The following is a 14,679-nucleotide window of genomic DNA, read 5'->3' on the forward strand; positions in this document are numbered from 1 at the left end:
GGGAAACGTACCGGTAACAACAGAGGGGTCTTGAATAGCCTCACCCTGACCCATGGTCAACATCCTTCCTGTTCCTCCATTTCTTAAATTGTTGTTGTTAGGACAGTCTCGGCGGATGTGTCCAGTCTTCCCACATCCGAAGCAGGTGTGGCTAGGCCCTGCGTTATTGCCGCTGGCATGGGTGTTGTTGTTGTTGCGATGGTTGTTGTTGTTGGTTCCCTGATTTTGGTTCTGGGGAGGGTAAGCCTTGCAGTACTTTGCAGTGTGTCCCCTTCGGTTGCAACTGGTGCACTGAAAATCCTTGCATTCTCCATAGTGATGGAAACCGCACTTGTTGCATTTGGGAAGATTACCGGAATAAGGTCTGGAAGCATTTGAAGTGGCTGAGGTTGGAGCATGTGGTGCGGCTGGAACCGGTGCGGTAACAGCATTAACCGCCACAGTCTGCTACGTCTTGGAGGTGTCGGGGTCCTGGCGCCCTTTCCTCTTATTGTTCTTTCCCCTCTTGCTATCACTTTCCTTCGTCTTCTCAGTCTCCACTGGCTTCTCTCCCTTCTTGTTGTTATGGTCATACAACCTTTTTGCCAATCTTTTCGCACTGTCAAATGTTTCGGGGTTTGCAGCTATCACATTCCCTTGAATTGGTGATGTGAGTCCCCAGATGAATCGCTCAATCTTCTTTCCTTCCGAGGTGATCATACCCGGGCACAGCAGAGATAGTTCGCTAAATCTCGATATGTAGGCATCGATATTCGCGTTCTGCACAGTGAGGTTCCATAGCTCTTGCTCCATCTTCTGTATTTCGCCTTGTGGGCAGTACTCAGCCATTAACATTTCTTTCATCTCTGTCCACGGCATAGAGTTGGCTATAGGGAGCGTCATGGATTCTACATGCCCGTTCCACCAGGTGAGCGCTTGATCCACAAAAGTGCAGGCCGCGAACTTCACCTTCATGTGCTCAGGGCAGTCGCATATCTCAAATACCGACTCCACCTTTTCAATCCATCGCTTTAGAGTGATCACCCCTCCAGTGCCATTAAAAGTTCGTGGTTTGGCGTTTGTGAAGTCCTTGTAGGTACATGTCTTGGGGGGTCCTTGATTCATTCCGTTGTTCGAACTTTCGGCTCCTTGCCCATTGACTCCTCCATTGTTCCCTTGATGAATTTGCACAATCGCTGCCGTGACTACTGCAGATACAGCTGCCTGGAAAGCGGCTGAGTCAACTTCAGGTGGGGTTGGTCCTAGGTTTCCGCGAGCAGGTCGGGGAGGCATCTTTCTGTCACAATACGGAAAGATGTTGAGGTATGTTGTTTCTGTGAGGTCGTGATCCTACTGACTAGGTGCATGGTATGAACTTGAACACTACTACCATTGACCAAACAATAATAATTTCTCAACACATAGCAATTTGTAATATCGTAATAAAACACGTAAAAATTTATTAATATTATCCGCATTTGATACATGAAAATTTTGCTCGTAAGAGCATACATGAGTGATACTAGTTCGACAGCATGACGGCTCTATGAGTAGTGTAGTCACTTAAACATAGAGTCGGAGTACATAGCATATTTCCTAACGACCTACCAAGATAAGTCTACCCCTAACCGCGATGAGCTGCGTCTGAAGGTGGTGCCGAGGATGTGGATGCTCCCTGAAGACGAGCCACCAAGCGTTCTGCGTCCCGAAGTCGAGACTCCCACCGAACCTGCCTCATGTCAAACTCTCGAAGGACGTCACGCGTCTCCTGCTCCGCACGCTCGACCCTAGTCCTTAACTGGCGCACCTGATCAATAGTGTCCTGGGCAAGGTCGCCCGTATTCCGCAACCGTTTCACCATGACTGGAAGGGCTCGATCAGCCGGTCCTCCGCCTCTCAGGTCAAAGAACTCGCGTGACATGCCGTACGGGGGTCGCTGTCCCTGCTGTCTGCTCCATCTCCAAAGATCAATACCCCAGGGCGGTGTAGGACCAGTGGGGCCTACACGATAGGCAGGCACCCTGATCGGGTAAGGGGGTTGATGACTTCGGACTCCGCATCCAAATCACCCCCTTCACTATCATCAGCATCCTCCTCGAGGCTTCCTTCATCTTCCTCTGATTCGGCAGGCTCACCATCAACTTCGGCCTCTAGTTCCCCGTCAGATTCCTCTTCGGGGTCTTCCTCGGGCTCCTCCTCAGACTCTTCCTCGGGCTCTTCCTCTAGCCATCCGTTGTTCCCCTGGTTAGGGAAGTAGGGGTCTCCAGGGTGATGAAAACCAGCCATGCGGTCTGGGAGAGTGCGTAATTATGCTAACGTTATTCCTAGGATGCTACAATTATCGCATAGATCAAGTAGGCGTTCTCTTTTCGGTGGTAGGGGTATAGTTTTAGATTCCCTAGCAATCCCGATCTCATCAGGACGTGTGTTAGTTTTACTTGGGAGAGAATGTAGTTGATCAGGCTACATTCACTCCTTAGTATCACTAAGAACAGTCCCGAATTAACCGAGACACTAGTATTATTTTTGTTTGGTTCGGCGTTATGTTCCTATTCCTAATGCAAGCAAGGGTGTTTTATTTACTTGTTTTGTTTAGAGTTATGCTAGTCCCTCTTTTTGGTTTATAGTTGCATATCCATGTGTGGCTAGATATGCTAGTTCACTATAAACAAAGCTCTGATACCAACCTGTCACACCCCCGAACCAGACGGCGGAAACGTCCGGGGGCTGTCGTGACTCAATTGAATACCATCACAATGAATATACATGAAACATAACATTATACATCACCAACATTTGGAATGATACAACTGGTAGCGTTTACATCCATTACATTGTTCCAAAACATTACATTCTCAAAAGTAACTGTTCGATACTAAATTAAACCACAGCAAAACGTCATAGATTACAATTCATCCTTCACTGTATCTGTTACCTGAGAATACAAGTATTTTGAAAAAACGTCAACATATGAAATGTTGGTGAGTTCATAAGTAATGTTTGAAATCCAATGTTTGTAATGTTTTGAAAAAAAATCACCAGAAAATCCGATATTTTCTGAAAATAGAATAACGTAAAAATATGTGAAGATCCGTGAGTATGCTTGTTTGAATTCTATAGATGTAAGCGTAAGAGTTGTGAAATTCGACATGTAGTTCGTAAGTGTACTTGTTGAAAACCCTAGGAAAACCCGACGTTTTCCTATCACTTTGCTTTAGTTATTTTGGGTATTGTTATTTCGTTATGTTAGAGGTATTCGTTGAGCTCCGGAGGCATTGAGTATACAGAGGGTGGTGAATTGTTGTATCGTACGTTAATGAAAACGTCCAATTGGCAACCGTGTTAGTGATCCCTTAGGCGTCACTCGCACTTATTCACACAACTCAATCCTCCCGGACTTGTGTAGTCCCACGACCGGAGAGAAAAAGTGAAGGTGCGAAACCCTCGGTATTTCCCTGCGTCGTTCAAGACCATTGCAATTGCAAAGGGCCCGAAGCCCAACCCGCAATCGTGAGTTACCGACTTTACTAGCAGCACTGAAGGACCCTTGGGGACCAGCAGCATGTTTGCCATTGAAAGTCCTTTTACACGCGGTCGAGTCGCATTAGACCCAACTACATGTAAGCAAGTGTCCTTTGGGCCTAAAGATCATGTCATCGGGCTAGCTAGGCTCGACAAGCATGATTTGCAACTTTTGGGCCTAAGGAGTGTACGTCGACGTATTGAGTAATTCCACGAGAGTAAAGAGTTCCAAGAGTTTCATATGTGTATTGAGCGTTATAGTGTTAGTAGTTTTGGATTTGTTATTGATTCGAGACCGAATCAATTCGTTTGATAACGATTGTTGGTGATATTGTGTATTGTAATTTATCGAGAGTCGTAGTGTCAATCTTTGTTCACAACGAGTGTATTGAATTACCCTTGAAAATTTTCTGTTTACAACCCCTCTTGATTTTGTAAATTTACTTTTTCACCCCTTTAGGTAAAATAATTTCCGGTTTAGCCCTTAAACCATTTTTCTTGACATTTTAACACCAAAAATTATTGAAATTAATATTTTTCAGCATATCTTTCATTTAAAACAGTTTAAGTCCCTGAAATTGCAGTTTTCTCGGTTATAACCCCTCTTTTTCGCAATTTTTACATTTTTGGCCCAATTTGGAAATTTTTTGCAACTTTGGTCCTTTTTAAATTTGAAAAGTGTTTTAAACCTTTGAAAAGTACATGTAACACTAATAGTCCACTGTTTTATAGGAAAACACAATTTTGGCACTCCAAAACAGAAAATTTTGCATAATGGGCCCTATTGGGCCGAAATTGTCATTTTTAGCCCATTAAGCTTGAAATTTATGTTTTTGATCTTCCAAAAGAGTATATTTTCAGAAAATACATTATGGAATCTGTTTTGACTCATCTCACCCATCAGATTTCGAAATATTTCATTTTGGGCCCTTTAACTTTGTATTTTTAACATTTATGTCAAAAAAATGAGTTTTTAGCCCAAAATATGTATTGTTAAGCCACTTAGCTATTTTTCTTGGTATACTTTGTATGTAGTAGTATATTTCATGCTAGTATAAGATATATCTCGGTTTTTAGCAATTCATAACTAGATCTAGCATCAAAATCATACAAAACATACATATAAGCATAGAAATCAACCAAAACATACACATAATGATGGATCTACACCTTTACTTGTATTCTCCCCCACAAAAACTTATAAAAACCAAAAATAAGGGGGTATGAAGCTCACCTTGAGTTGTAGTTTTGGTTTTGAAGAGAGAAAAGAAGAAAATTTCGATCCTAGCAAGTCTCCTTGGTAGATCTCGAGTTTAGTGACTTCTAAGGTGCATGATCACAAGTTGGAATAGATTTAGAAGAGATTTTTGATGAAATGAAGTAGCTAGATCATGGATTAGTCATCAACTTACCTTAGATGATGTGTTTGTGGGAAAAACCTCCTTGAAAAGCTCTTGATTCTCGAAATTTTTGAAGAAGGAGGAAGGAGATGTCCTTCAAGACTTAGAGAGAATGAAATGAATTTTTGTGAGTGTGTGTGTGTTGTGTTCGGCCGAGAGCAAGAAGAGAGAGGAGAGGAGTGTGGTTCTTGAATTGATTTGCATGAAAACATGAGATGGTGCATGGGAGTCCTATGGATAATTATGAGGTGGCATAGGAAAGTCAACTCTCTTTCTTTGGTTGGGCTTGGGCCGAGATTTGGAGAGAAAAAGATGAGTATTGGGCCTTGTATGCTTAAGCCCATTTCATGGTTATGTTAAGTGATGTTTGGCCCCAATTAATTATAAATGTGATTTTTATGAGCTATTAAGGCTAAATTAGGTTAATTATGGTCCAAAATAGTTCATAATATTTGATTTATTTCATTCTAGGCCCAATATGGCCCAATATGTTGAAATAAATGAAAGTGGGTCCAATTAGAGCCCATTTAAGAGTTCTAAACCCAAGATAGTCAAATTGGAAGTTTATTGGTCCATTAGGCCAAATAAGGAAGTTCTAGTCCAAAATGGACCTAAATAAGAACTTCTAGGGTTTCCAATTGCTTGTTGACTATTTGTAATGCTTGTATGGTGTATTTGATTGCAATTTTGTTGTCACAGAGTAAGCATCATACATGCCCTTATGTTTTTGGATTCATAATCCGACTTAAGTGTTGTAGTTACAAGGCACAAAATTTCTAGTTGTGACAGAAGGCTACATCAGGGCGAGTACAAGTCATAGCGTACATGATTGAGCCAATTGCGGAAGCGTATGGTACTCGGCTCATTTCTGCTATCTCAGCTTCGGTACTCGGACTTTGAGTCTTACTCAACTTGGCATTTCCTTGTATCAGTAATTTTCCCTTCTTTGAGTTTTCCATACTAAAACGTTTTAGTACCTTCTCTAAGTAAGTATTCTGACTAAGTCCAATTAGTCTCTTACTTCTTTCTCTTACTATCCTTATTCCCAAAATGTAAGAAGCTTCTCCGAGGTCCTTCATAGCGAAACACTTCCCGAGCCAGGACTTAACATCCTGCAGAGTCGGGATGTCGTTTCCTATGAGTAATATGTCATCGACATATAGAACGAGAAAGCTTACTATACTCCCACTGGCTTTGACATATACACAAGATTCGTCTTCGCTTCGTACAAATCCAAACTCTTTGACTTTCTCATCGAAGCAAAGATTCCATCTGCGAGACGCTTGCTTAAGTCCATAAATGGACTTCTCAAGCTTACACACTCTATTCGGATGCTTTGGATCCACAAACCCCTCTGGCTGAGCCATGTAAACATCCTCAGCCAACTTTCCGTTAAGGAAAGCGGTCTTGACATCCATTTGCCAAATCTCATAATCATGAAATGCGGCAATTGCTAGCATCACTCTAATAGATTTAATCTTCGCAACTGGTGAGAAGGTCTCATCATAGTCAACTCCGGGAGTTTGAGTAAAGCCCTTCGCGACCAATCGCGCCTTATATGTGTGTACGTTCCCATCGACGTCGTTCTTCTTTTTGAAGATCCATTTTCACCCAACGGTCTTACATTCGGGCACATAATCAACCAAATTCCAAACTTGGTTATCGTACATGGATTGGATCTCGCTATCCATTGCCTCTTTCCATTTCGTAGAATCCGGGCTTGCCATGGCTTCCTTATAGCTATTAGGTTCATCAAGATTTACTAGTGTACCATCACTAATATACGTGTCCCCTTCGGTAGTAATATGAAAACCATAAAACTGGGGTTGAACTCTAACTCTATCGGAACGTCTGAGAGGTAAGGATTCGTCAATCGGTTCAACCGGAGTTTCCTCCTCGGGTTGAATGCCAGCGGTAGAGGTTCCTTCATCTATCGACTCTTGAATCTCTTCAAGTTCGATTTGCCTCCCACTGTCTCCTTGGCTTATGAGTTCTTGCTCTCGGAAAACTCCTCTCCTCGCAACAAAGACAACATTGTCTTTCGGTCTATAGAAGAGATATCCAAAGGATGTTTGCGGGTAGCCGATGAAAATACATCGCTCACTTCGAGGTTCAAGCTTGTCGTGAGTATCTCGTCTTACGAAAGCCTCGCAACCCCAAACCTTGATATGTGCCAACGAGGGAGCTTTCCCTGTCCACATCTCGTGAGGTGTTTTGGCAACCTTCTTAGTAGGGACTCGGTTAAGGATATGGGCGGCAGTCTCTAAGGCATACCCCCAAAAGAAGATAGGTAGTGAAGCACGACTCATCATAGAGCAAACCATATCCAATAAGGTTCGATTACGCCTTTCTGCCACACCATTCAACTACGGTGTCCTAGGAGGCGTCAATTGCGAAACTATTCCACACTCCTTGAGATAATCGTGGAATTCAAGACTTAGGTACTCTCCTCCTCGATCGGATCGAAGCATCTTGATTTTCCTGCCCAATTGATTCTCCACATCATTCTTGAACTCTTTGAACTTTTCAAAGGTGTCTGACTTTTGCTTGATTAAGTAGATATACCCATATCTACTATAGTCATCGGTAAAAGTCACATAGAAGCGGTTCCCATCCTTCGTGGTTGATCTAAAGGGTCCACATACATCGGTATGTATTAGGTCCAATAGCCCCTCACCCCTTTCACAAGTACTCGTGAAGGGTGACTTAGTTATCTTTCCAAGTAAACAAGACTCGCATGTGTCATCTTCCCTAAGGTCGAATGACTCCAACACTCCATCCTTTTGGAGTTGTGCTATGTGTTTCTTGTTGACATGTCCAAAACGACAATGCCACAAGGATGCTTTATCCATACTAGTGGAAGAATCAATATTCAAAACATCATTTCCTAAGTTATCAACAATCATAACAGTTTCATATATTCCATTACATGGTATAGCTTCAAGGTAAAAGACACCATTTAGATAAGCCAAAATAGAACCATTCTCATTATTAAAAGAAAATCTAAATCCTTGTCTATATAAACCATGAAATGAAATGATGTTTCTAGCCATTTCTAGCGAATAGCAACAATTGTTCAAATCTAAAACCAAACTATTCCTAAGCACTAAAGAATACACTCCAATCTTGGTCACAGGCGACGATCTTCTGTTCCCCATCATTAGATTGATCCTTCCTTGATCTAGATCCCTACTTCTTCTTAGTCCCTGCACATTAGAACAAATGTGATAACCACAATCGGTATCAAGAACCCAAGAAATAGCATGATTAGAATCGTTAGATTTGATTGTGTATATACCTGCGAAAGATGGCTTGATCTTTCCTTCTTTGATCACTTGCAGGTAATCCGGGCAACTTCTCTTCCAATGTCCTATCTTGTGGCAGTGGTGGCACTCTGCCTCCTTTGGGTTGGAGCAGGGCTTAGAGGGATCAACTTTGGTCCCACTAGAAGAGGCACCATCTCGGTCTTTCACCTTGCGATAGTTATTCGATGAAGCTTTCCTCTTCTTTCCCTTCCCTTGACCAATAGCCAAGACAGGAGCAGCGGACGGATTGGGAGTTGGTGCAACAGATTTATCCTTGAAGTTGCTCTCAGCGACCCTCAAGAGACCTTGGAGTTTGCTTAGGGTGACCTCTTCTTTGTTCATGTGGTAGGTCATCCTAAATTGGTTGTACATTGGAGGCAAAGAGTGAAGCACCATATCGATCGCCAAGTCTTCACCGAAGTCAACATTTAACTTGCGAAGGCGGTCGACATACCTTTGCATCTTTTGTAGGTGCACGGTAAGAGATTCTCCATGACCCATCTTAGCGGAGATCATGTTAGTGAAAATCTCGTAACGCTCTTGTCTCGCGTTTTGGTGGTATTTCTCCAACAAGTCTTGATGCATCTCGTATGGATACATGTCCTCGTAGGACTTTTGGAATTCGGAATTCATGGTGGCGATCATGATGCAATGTACCTTCGTTGCATCTCGCTCATGAGTTTCAAAGGCGATGATTTCTTCGGGAGTAGCAACTTCGGGGTTGATTTTCTCGAGCTTCTCATCGAGGACATACTCTTTATCCTCATAGCGAGCAATGGTGCGAATGTATCTTATCCATTCGCTAAAGTTCGTTCCATCGAAGGTGACCTTTTGGCAAAGGCTCATCAACGTGAAAGAACTAGCAGCAGCGTTGTTTGCGTTCGACATCTTCAATTAGAAAAAGGACAAAGATAGATTAGAATAATAATCCCTAATTATCACCCAATAAGAAAATTAGGGCTAGGATCCAACAATAACATTTACATACTAGAAAAGGGATGCCGTAATCTAACATACAAATAAATTGAAGGTAAGTGAATGACGATTCACTAATTCTCCATCACAAAACTTAAACTATTAGTCCTAAGTGTTTTTGAGAATTCCTAGGTTCGGATGAGATTCATTGAAACTATTCAATGGCATGTTTAAATCTCGATATGCCCCTCTCGTTTGTGACTGGGATGCCGAGGATCAAAAAGTGGGTGTGAATTACCATGCAAATTCACATGGTGCCTTCATTGTAACGATCACCTATTCGATGTGCCGGTAAACCACACACGCTCCATCGAACTATGATAAACAATGAATCACCATTTGCCACCTTCGCTTAGAACCAATTAGTGTGCCGGTAAACCACACACGCTCCACTAACTTCTTAGCAAGGTGCAAAGTGTAATTTCATGGGATTGCATCAATTCACTTTTCCTAAAGTAACTAAGATTGGGAAATTTTTAAAACGTGTAGTTACTTTGTATTTCTTATTATACTTTTAACGAGAAGATGAGGTTGCCCTATCCTACCCATTCGGCTAACGACCCTCCACCAATCAAGCAAGCGGTGGGTGTGAGTGTACACCCATTAAGCGCCATTTTATAGGCTGCAACCTTATACCCACCTTATAGATCGGCTTCGTAAATGAGGCCTACTAACGGTAAGACTAGCATTTAGTTATACATATATATATTATTCTAGTAATATCATATTAGTATAGGGTTGTATTTTAAAACTTTTTCAAAATCTAGGGTTTGAAATTTAAGTTGTCTAAATTAAAACTTTTAATCACAAATATAAATATCAAAACTTTAGGGTAGGTTTTAAACATTTAAAACATGAAGGATCAAATAACAAATAATTCCAATTAACAATTAATATCCTAATTATCTTTATTTGATTTATCCAAGATTTCTTTTAAGATAATTATCAAAATAATTAATCATTTATCACGTAAGGAAATTAAATATTTTATTAGATGATAAATATCTTTAATTAGATCAAGATTATAGTCATATATATGAAAAAAACGGATTAGGGTTGATCTAATATGATTAAGGTAAGTTTCCATAAGATAAACATGGAAAAATCCCGGTTTTGCCTAATCCAGACGCCCGGACTCACCGAGTACAGGCCTACTCGCCGAGTCCACTTTGGAACTCGCCGAGTACATGACTCATAAACCCAAAATCGAATTTTGCAGGTTTGTTTCAGTTAATCAAGCAACAATTTAAAGAAAACCAAGCTAGGCTCTGATACCACTGATGGGTTTTAGCCATAAGAACTTTCCTATGTGCGCATGCAAAACCCTAATGCTCGGATCTAGGCTTTCTAATTAAACATGCTTTGAATCCAAGACTTCTAATGGCTAATTAGGTTAAATAACAACATTGAAATAGATCTAGAATCATACCTTTGGATTCCTTGTTGATCTTGTTGTCTTGGAGCTTCTAGAGTCACAAATGTCACTCCTCTAATGGCTTACAAACACCAATAGCAAGCAAGATGATTTAGGAGAGAGGAGAGGGGAGGAATTCGGCCAGAGTATCTCTACTTTAGATGGTGTGTCGAATTCCCTCACCCCTAGGGTCTATTTATACTTGTAGACTCCTTAAGGGTTACAACCTAAACACTAATTGGATAATCTTCTCTTAAGGCTATCCAAATCCATTCCATAGATAAGCCTTTGGACGATTTTAGCTATCCTATATCTCATAGAATTCGTCCAGAGCATATCCCAATGGATTTATAGTCTAAAGTTTAACTATCAAACAATTGACAGTTTATACCCCTTTATTTAATTAATCTCTTTAAGTCACCAAATTAATTCCAATTAATTTATGACTTATATTAATTAAATAACCATATATTATTCCTTATAATATTTACTCTCTCTTAACAAATCATCCATCAAGTTGCTATGGTGAAGGCAACCCAAAAGGACCATGCACAACCGGATCAAATACTTGCCTAATATAGTTGCAGCCTTAGACTTTATTCCAACAGTTTATGCCATTGTATAGACCATAGAGAATGGTCATGAACAATTTACTGGCCCCATCAGAACCAGAACTTCGCTCAGATAGCCCCTTGAACAGAATGGTGAAGAAGCCATTCCATGGAGGAGGAAGACACGACTTTTTGAACTTGGTAACAGTCGTGAGTATTTCTGTGTAGCCCATGTTGTAGAACATCGAGAATAATTGTCCCACAGTTATGGAGTCGGGATTAACCCTAGATTCATCAGGTTCAAACCCTAGGAGCCAACAGAATCGTTGCTTGGAGATGGAGGTCTTGTGAGAAAGGAGTTCGAAGTAGATTCGATTCACTGATTTATCATAATGAGTAGTGGATAAGACCTGGGGAAAGACATACCATGGGCACAATCTCGACCTTCGAAAGGGCTAGAACCAGTGGAGAGTATTTGAGACACTCCACCATGGGATACATATAATTCTCGTAGACTTTAGGGTTTAGATCGATCACCAGGCTTTGTTGAGCGCGAATGGGAAGAATGTTGGTGCGAGAAGAGGTTTCCTGAACTGAGGAAGAGTCCGCCATTGTTAAATGCAATGTTTAAGATGATGAACAGTAGAGAATAAATCACCTGATTTTGCTCGTTTAATTTTTGATTGCTGTAAGTGTGGAATGAATCAGGAGTGTTGCTTTTATACTGTGGGTAGAGGAGAGAGAAGAATCATCCCCCAAATCTTCTTGATACACGAAACGGTTTCGGATGTGACTGAATCGCGACGGTTGGCAACCCCAATGATTACGCATGAGAGAGAAAAACCGTTATGTATTGCACGCGTGCCCGTCAACTCACTATTGAAGCCGTTACTCTGTCGGCTGAGTCAGCACCTTATCTGTTAAATAGCTGTCATCCAAACAAAAGATAATGATGGAACCGAACTAGACTTTTGGAAAATCAAAGATTTTCGTGCATAGAGTGTCAAAGATAAGGAAATAAAGCAATATTTATGTGGGAATCTGTGATGTCAATATAGACACAAAACAATTGATCCCGGGCATGAATCACTTTCTTCAAAGTCAAGAGAGACTTTAAAGTGTCTGTATGGATTCCTGTTGAATTACAATCAATCACTTGCAAAGAAGTGTTGAAAGGCATCTTTTGATAAGGCGTAAAGGGTGGCTTTCGCTTCAGTTTAGAATCCCAAACCTTGACATAAGATCGAGACTAAATGAAGTACCTGTGAGACCGATGTGGTCTGTTGAACAAGTAGGTTGGAATATATATATATATATATATATATATATATATATATATATATATATATATATATATATATATATATATATATAGTGACTCATTGAAGATGTTTGTTTGTGAAATCTCAAAAGATTAAAACTGGATTCTAAGGGAAGAAATGTTATGGTAAATAACAATTTCATAAGAATCTCACAACGGAAAGAGATTTCATGATACAACTACAAATTTAATTGTTTACCGTCAATTCATGGTAGGTATTGAATTTAGGGTTTCACTTAGCACGTAGTGACACGAGGCTAAGATCATAAACACAGAGATTGTGTAACCATAAACCTCAGTGGTTATTTCTGAGAGTCTCAAGGGTTACTATATGTAACCGAAATATGATGGAGAAAAATATTGAGGTGGTGAAAAGAAACTAAAGTACCTCTGCTGAAAATGGTGACCAAGCAGTAAACTCTTAACCCATATGAGAAAAGAGTAAGATAGCTCAAGATTAGAATAAATGTAGCAGCCTTATTGGGAAGACAAGGTTTGTATATACCTAGTCATTAAGGCTTTATTCAAAATCAGTTGAGGCTTTAGACTACATGCAGTAGCACGCTTCTAGGGACACTTAACTAGTTAGTATAAAGTGTGATAACGAAACCTGTCCCATCGATATTTAAACAAGAATGAAAGAAAAAGTAAGAAAATATTTTTGGAGATTTTAAGTTTTTGAAAAGAGAAAAACCAAACAAAACAAAATAAATAAAAAAATTTGAACCGAACCCGAAATGGACCGAACGCTCGGTTCATTTCGGTTCCTTAAAAAAAATATTTTTGGATTTTTGGAAAACAACTGTACAAAAGTATACAACCATAGACAACACCTTTTTGAGATTGAGCGAAAATATGTGCAATGGGACCGAACCCGAAATAGACCAAGCGTTCGGTTCATTTCGGTTCCCATGTGAACCGAACCTGAAATAGATCGAGCGTTCGGTTCATTTCGCTTCCAACTTTTAACTTTGAGATGGTGTTTTTGGTACCGACTTTGATTCCATCATTCCTAGACCTTCAAGGATTTTATTGAAACTAGCTTCAGGTAGGGCTTTGGTGAAAATATCGGCCAGTTGATCAGTGGTTCGAACAAAGTGAATTTCGACATTTCCATCCTCCACATGATCCTTAATGAAGTGATACCTCAGTGCTATATGCTTGGTCTTAGAGTGTTGCATTGGGTTATAACAGATCCTAATTGCACTTTCTGAATCGCAATATAGTGGGATCTTTTTCATGTTGAGTCCATAATCTCGGAGCTGGCTTTGGATCCAAATGACTTGAGATGTACAAGAGGCGGTTGCGATGTACTCTGCTTCAGCTGTAGAAAGAGAAACGCAGGTTTGTTTCTTTGACTGCCAGCTGACCAACTTCCCATCAAGGAATTGGCAACCTCCTGTGGTGCTTTTCCTATCTAAATCGCATCCTCCAAGGTCTACATCTGAGAAGGCTTGAACGAAGAAGCTTGAGTTTGATGGATACCATATACCGAGAGAGGTGGTTCGTTTCAGATACCAGAGTATATTTTTCACTGCAAGCATATGTGGTTCATGAGGATTCGCCTGAAACCTAGCACAATAACATACATAAAACATTATATCAGGCCTGCTAGCAGTAAGATACATTAAGGACCCAATCATCTGGCGGTATAGCGTAATGTCAACTGCCGGTTCTTCCAGGGAAGGTGTGAGTTTGGTGCCGAATGCCATTGGAACTTTGACCTTTGAGTCTCCCATCATACCAAATTTGGCAAGAAGAGTTTTGGTGTTTGCTTCCTGGTTGATAAAGATGCCTTCGGGTCCTTGTCTAATATTTAAACCAAGGAAAAAGTTAATCGGACCCATTGAGCTCATTTCAAATTTAGTCTCCATCAGCTTTCTGAATTCAGCTGTTAAGCTGGGATTCGTTGAGCCAAAGATGATATCATCGACATAGATTTGTACAATCATAAGGTGGTTACCTTCCTTCTTACGAAAGAAGGTTGGGTCAACCGAACCTTGTTTGAATTTGGACATCTTTAAAAACTTAGTTAGCGTTTCATACCAGGCCCTAGGTGCTTGTTTTAGACCGTAAACTGCCTTGTCCAGAATATAATACTGATTTGGGTATTTCTCATTGACAAAGCCAGGAGGTTGCTCCACGTAGACCGTTTCTTCAAGTTCTCCATTCAGAAATGCGCATTTGACGTCCATTTGGTAGACTTTGAAGT

Source organism: Lactuca saligna, chromosome 1 (genome assembly GCF_052625555.1).
Source record: "Lactuca saligna cultivar CGN05327 chromosome 1, ASM5262555v1, whole genome shotgun sequence".
NCBI classification, from domain to species: Eukaryota; Viridiplantae; Streptophyta; class Magnoliopsida; order Asterales; family Asteraceae; genus Lactuca; species Lactuca saligna.